The sequence below is a fragment of the Lissotriton vulgaris genome, unplaced genomic scaffold, assembly GCF_964263255.1.
Source record: "Lissotriton vulgaris unplaced genomic scaffold, aLisVul1.2 SCAFFOLD_3092, whole genome shotgun sequence".
Lineage (NCBI taxonomy): Eukaryota > Metazoa > Chordata > Amphibia > Caudata > Salamandridae > Lissotriton > Lissotriton vulgaris.
In genome coordinates this window covers 57564-64162 of record NW_028245399.1, presented here as the reverse complement: position 1 = coordinate 64162, position 6599 = coordinate 57564, and the positions used below count along the sequence as shown (strand labels likewise).

General features: G+C 50.6%; 1 pseudogene; it reads right to left on the bottom strand.

Annotated features, from left to right (window-relative positions):
* Nucleotides 1–2040: 2040 nt before the first annotated feature.
* Nucleotides 2041–3848, bottom strand: LOC147666432 (uncharacterized; annotated as a pseudogene).
* Nucleotides 3849–6599: the final 2751 nt, after the last annotated feature.

The window sequence follows — 6599 nt, the reverse complement described above, 5'->3', positions numbered from 1 at the left end:
TAGTTCATCTCCCTTGGAAACAACTTGCGGCTTAGAAACAGGATGGGTCGTTCGTCTCCATTGTGGTCGCGTTGGGACAGAACAGCCCCCAAACCTTGATCAGACGCATCGGTCTGAAGGATGAACGGCAGGGTATAATCTGGACTGATAAGGACAGGATCCGACAGCAAGGAATGTTTCAGGAGGTGAAAAGCTTTTAACATACGCGAGTCAGGGTGTTTCAGTGCCTCTTCGGCCTTTGTTGATTTTTTCAAGAGATCGGTTAGTGGGGCAGCCGTCTGGGAAAAGTCAGGGATAAATCTCCTGTAGTATCCCAAGAGACCGAGGAATGCACGTAGCTCTTTTCTTGTTTTTGGAAAGGGGATTGCTTGGATGGCTGTGATCTTATTGTTCTGGGGTCGGATTACTCCCTCACCTAATAGATAACCCAGGTACTTAACGGTTTGTGCCGCAAGGGTAGTTTTTGCTGGGTTAATGCTGAACCCATATGACCCCAGGGATGAGATGACTTTATGTAGGTGATGTAGGTGTTGCCGCCAGTCATCGCCGTAGATGATTATATCATCCAAATACGCTCCTGCATACCGGGAATGTATTTGCAGGACGAGGTTCATGGCTCTTTGAAAAGTAGCGGGAGCGCCGTGAAGGCCGAAGGGCATCATTGTGAATTGATATAGGCCGTCGGGAGTAGAAAAGGCTGTTTTCTTCTTATCTTCTTCCCTCAATGGGATCTGCCAGTACCCCTTGCAGAGGTCCAGGGTACTGATGTATTTCGCCCTTCCTATTCGTTCGATCATCTCGTCGACACGAGGGAGGGGGTACGTATCAAAGGATGAGATTTTATTTACCTCTCGATAGTCGATACAGAATCGGATCGAACCGTTTGGTTTAGGGACTAGTACAATGGGGGAATTCCAGTTACAGACGGACGGTTCTAGGACCCCGAGGCGCATCATCTGTACTATCTCTTCTTGAATGACTGCTCTATGTGCTTCCGGGACCAGATAGGGTCGTTGCCGTACCGTTTTTCCGGGCTCGGTTATGATGGAATGTTTAATTACCGAGGTGCGACCCGGGGAGGTAGAGAAGATCTTTTGTAACGAACGTAAGGATGTCCGTAGATCCTGTCTTTGGTTTTCGGGGAGATCCGGATCAATGCATGCCTCATAAGATAAAGCTAGTTCGGGATTGGTACCAGTTAGTACAGGGAGAGGACCGACCCAGGCCTTCAGCAGATTCACGTGGTAAATCTGGGTGATATGTCGGTTGGGATCTGTTTCCACCTCGTAGGTGACCGGCGTTACTTGTCGCAGGACAGTGAACTGGCCCTGCCCTTGTCCCAGTAGTTTGTGATCTGAGGATGAGATCAAGAGAAGGACCAGGTCACCTGGGGCAAAAGACCGGGGTTTGGTACCTTTGTCGTACTGGTGTTTCTGATTGGCTTGTGCAGTCGTCATATTCTGCCTGACTATGTCCCGTATTTGTCCCAAATGTGTCTTGAGGTTTTCTACGTACTCAGGGAGCGGTCTGGTCCGGTCGGGTGCGGCCTCCCAGGCTTCTTTAGCTATATCCAACAGGGTTCGTGGGGCTTGCCCATATAGGAGCTCATAGGGCGAATATCCAGTGCTGCTCTGCACCTTGCAGCGGATTGCAAACAGAGCCAGGGGTAGCATCTCCTCCCACCTTCTGCTCTCAAGGGCCAACAGTTTTTTTAGAGTAGTCTTTAGAGTGGCATTGTAGCGTTCCACCAACCCGTCTGTCTGGGGGTGGTAAGCGGAGGTCCTTATCTGCTTAATACCGAGTCGTGAACACACCTGCCTCATCAAGGTGGACACGAAGGGGGTCCCCTGGTCAGTCAAAAGTTCTCTAGGGAAGCCTACCCTAGAGAAAATCGAGATCAAGGCTTTAGCAATGTTCTGAGTTGTAGGGTGTCTTAGGGGTACTGCTTCAGGGAAGCGGGTGGCGTAATCGACCAGTACTAAAGCGTATCGACAACCGGTTCTGGAGGGCAACAGAGGGCCTATAATGTCCATCCCTACTCTAGTGAAGGGTATGTCGATCAGGGGTAGAGGCTGTAAGGGCACTCTCGGGGGTCGATACCGGCTATTCTTTTGGCACACCGGGCAGGTACGGCAGTACAGTTTTATTTGCTGGTAGACCCCGGGCCAATAGAATTTCTCCAAGATAGCCTGTCCTGTCTTCTCGTCGCTAAAGTGGCCTCCCAGGAGGTGGCTATGGGCGAGAAACAACACCTTGTCTCGGAAGGGTCCCGGGATCAGCAGCTGGGGTGGTTGTTGTGCCCCTCCCTTCCTGTACAGTAGGCCGTTCTTTCTAAAGAAATAGGGACCTACTTCTAAAGGGTCTTCGTGGTCGAGAGCACAACTCCAGGCATCTTGGAGGACAGGATCCTCCTGTTGGGCGGCTCGGAACTCCCTGTCGGTTTCCCAGGGGTGTTCGTCCACTCTGACGGGAAGGACAGTGGCATGGTTCCTTTTTTCTTTCTTCTTTTGGGTTTTCGTCTTGTATGGTTTGCCCTAAGCCTCTTGACTTAGTTGGTCGTGTGGAAACGGGGCCTCCAACCACCACTTTTCCAGGGAATTGGTGGTCTCATGGAGAAGACGGGGTAGTCCAGAGTAATCACTGCCCAGTATCACTTGCTCCGGGAGGGACGGAATGAGGCCAACGGTGAGTGTAGTACCCTGATCAGTCGGGTGTTCAACACGAACCCTGGCGGTGGGGTATAGTTTTGTGTCTCCGTGTACACACTGGATGGCTACCGTGCCGGTCACTGGTCCCACAGGGTTTGGTAGCTCTTGTGGACGGAGTACACTTTGTCTGCAGCCTGTATCAGCAAGGGCTAGAACAGGGTGTCCCTCAATCCGTACTGGGCAATGAAATCTAGGAGGGCTAGGATCGGGGGGGAGGCATACGTAGTTCCTGGCGAGACCCACCTCCATTGGTTCGTCTTTCTGGGGACACACTCGCGCAATGTGTCCATATCCTCCACAGTGATAGCACTGGGGACCGGGTGGGGTTGCTCGCGGTATAACCGGGTATGGGAACAAAGGGGGTAGTTCCGGCTTCTTGGGTAGGGGAGGTCTCGGTGTTCGGGTCCCGGTGTGTGGCTGAGAACGATGGGGATGCTCTTCTTTGGGCCTCTGAAAGTCTTGGGCGCGGCTGTACGCGCTGGCAATTTCCACCGCACTCTCAAGGGTGAGACGGGCGTGTTGGCGAACCCATTTTTGAGTTGAGGGATGCAGGGAAGCAAGGAATTGTTCCAAATAGATTTTGGAGAGGATTTCTTCTTTCGTGGAGGAGGCAGGTCGCAACCAGCGATCAGTCAGGTCCCGGATGCAAAAAGAGAGGGCCCTTGGGGTTTCTTGTGGTCCTTCTTTGGCTTGGCGGAGCCTCACCCAATATGTCTCATCATCTATACCAAGCCGTTCCAGGATACAAGTTTTTATCTCGGCATAAGGTGTTTGGCCTTGTATGTTGGCCTGTTGATACGCTGCTTGTAATTCACCGGTCAGTAGGGGTCCTAGATAATGTCCCCACCGATCAGGGGGCCAGGCAGCAGCTTGGGCCAGCCGCTCAAAATTTGTAAAAAAGAAGTCCGGGGCCTCTCCCGGGACGTACTTTTGAAGGACCACAGAGGGTAGGGAAGTGACCGGTCTATGCTGGCCTAGTACGTCGGTGAGCTTTCCCATAGCCTGATCCTGGGCCGCCCCCTGACCCTTCAATACGTCATGCAGCTGGCCTCGGTCATCCTCGGCGGTTTTGAGAAATTGTTCCATCATTTTCCCTAGTTGTTCCTGGGTCTCTGCGAGCTTCTGTACTGCGGCCTCCATGCTTCCGGACAATCCCACTTCTGACACCAACTGTTGTCGTGGGGCGAGTGCGGGCCGGAAAAACAGGCATGGAGGCCGTATGTAGTGGGCTATGTCTGTTTATTAGGTTCTTCACAAAGTCAAGGGTAGACAAGAGTCTTGTAGGGGTGTCTCCGACACGGAAGGTCCGTAGTTGCAGGTCCCACAGATGGCTCCTGGATGTGGGTGATATCACGGGTGGATGTAGAGGGGGCGTCGTCCACCAGGGCACTCCTGCTCCTTCCACGGGTGGTGGTTCCTCAGAGGCGTGCAAGGAGAGATAGAAAAGGACCGTTAGTCGGACCGTTCCAAACGGTACGGGTACCTAATGCCGTCACCGGGAGTGCGTAAGAAAAAGCGGACAGTGAGGGAGGTGGGGAGGGGAATATACGGTCGGGAAGAAGAGGAGGGTGTCGGAGGATAGAGTCAGTGCAAGGCGTATCATACAGGTGCCAGATCGTGAAGAAGTGCTTTACTCTAATTACAGTGGTCAGGGTGGCTTTATACTATATACAGTGCTCTGTGAGTCCTAGATGGGGTTGTGGGGCGGTTTACACTAGGATTATTCACACTCTAATTACACAGGAGGGGTTTGTTACTCACATGGTCCCGCCGTAGCTCTCCCGCGAGCTACGGCCGCTCTCCAGCGTCCTCCACAGGACTCCACCAGTCCTCCGTCCAGACCTCGTCGTCTTCTCCTTCTTCGTTCCGCTCTACAGGGGTGCCGCCGTCCGTCTTCTGCCACGAGTCGAACTCTCTGCACACACCGCCACCTTCGTTTCCTCCTTTTCTTTCATCCGTCGTTGGGTAGTGGGTGGGACTTCCGGGGTCACTCAGGAATCCTTCCGGTTTCCGGTCCTTCCGGATTGGGTCCTGCAACGAGGAAGAAAACAATGGTGTCCGGGTTGCCAGGGACGCCGTCGTATCGGTCCGGGAGTCTCGGGATCTTGAGGGAAGCATCGGGTTATGCAAGGTAGGGGCCGCCTTCTGTTCACAGGGGGTTCTATTCTTTGTTTGAGATGAGGAGTATTTCCGTTTTCTCTTGATTGAGTTAGGTGATTAATTTGGAGCCAGTGTTGGACCTCTCATAGCATGGTGTTGAGTTTCTGTATGTCCTCAATGGAGGAGGTTTCCAGATAGATCTGCATTTCATCTGCATATAGGTGGGAGGGAATGTTGGATTTTTTGAGTGGGATAGTGAGGGGTTCAATGTAGATGTTGAAAAGTTGTGGGGAGCGCACTGACCCTTGTGGGACACCCCTGCTTATGGGGTGTAGGTCAGACTCAAAGTTTTTAATTTTTATTCTTTGGGAGCAGTGTGGAGGAAGGAGGCGAACCAGTGTAGGACCACATCATCCAGACCTGCCCTTTCTTGAAGAACCTTAATGAGAAGTTTGTGGTCGACCATGTCGAAGGCTCCCGATACGTCAAGGAGAATGAGTAGGCAGCATTGGTCCGAGTCAAGTGACTTGTGTATATCATCAATGACATTGAGGATCGTGGTTTCAGTGCTGCAGCCTTTTTTGAAACCTGTTTGGTGGGGATCGGGAAGATTAATGCTGTCCAAGCGTTGAGTAATTTGTGGAAGTATGCATCTTTCCAGGATTTTGGATAGAAGAGGTAGGTTTGTGACAGGTCTGAAGTTGTTGAGATCTTTTGTGTCTAGGCCTGGTTTTTTCAGCAGTTGTCTGACTCTGAGGCAGTCTGGTATGTCTCCGGATCTCAGGGAGCTGTTTATGATCTTGCACCAGAGCGGGGCTAGGACGAGTTTCAGTATTTTGGTCAGTTGAGGGGGTAGCTGATCGAAGGCATGGGATGAGAGCTTAGCGGTGGAGATTAATTTGACTATCTCCGCTTCCTGAAAGGGATTGAAGGATGTCCAGGGGTTTGAAGGGTTCTTGGATGTGATGTTGTTAATTCCCAGCGTCGGGCTCTCGGTGGGGGGGATGTGGTTGGTGTCTAGTGAGAGTTCGATCTTGGTGATTTTGTTGTTGAAAAAGTTGGTGAAGTTGTTGCACATTTCCTAGGATGCTTGAGTTGAGAAGGCAGCGGGCTTGGAAGTTTGTTGCCTTATGATGTTACAGAACTCTCTGGGTCTTTTTTTTGCGTTGTCTATGGTTTCGAAAATGATAGTCTATATTTTAGAGTGGGTGTATCAAAGGTTTTATTAGGGTGTGAGGAGGTGCAACAGATTATCAAGTGGATGATGTCATCAGTGATGTCATCAGTAATGTCATTTGAGATGTCAACAGTGATGTCACTGACCATGTCATGAATAATGTAATATGTGAAAATCATTAGCTGTGCATTGCAGAGACTTCAGTTATAGTTTGTTCAACTAACTATAACGGCCAAATTTCTTTGGTTTTGTACGAGTGAAATTTCCAACTAACTATAACGTCCCTGAAACCTGTGTTTTTTTCTGTGAATTTCTAAGGTTTTTTAAATGCTAATTTCTAACTAAAAAGTCCCTGAAATCTATGGCCTTTTCAGTGAATTTCTAAGGTTTTTTAAATGCTAATTTCTAACTATGCCTACAGAGGTAGAACATGTGCAGAAAGAGGAAGAAAGGTGCAGAAAGAAGCAAGAGAAATGCAGAAAGAACCAACAGAGGTGCATAAAGAGGTCTTGTTGCAAAGTCATCCTGTGCCCTGGGCACCCCCCCAATGTTTTGCTGACTGGTACTGATCATAACTGACTCTGACTGACCGTGGGCTCTGCCTAACCAGGCCC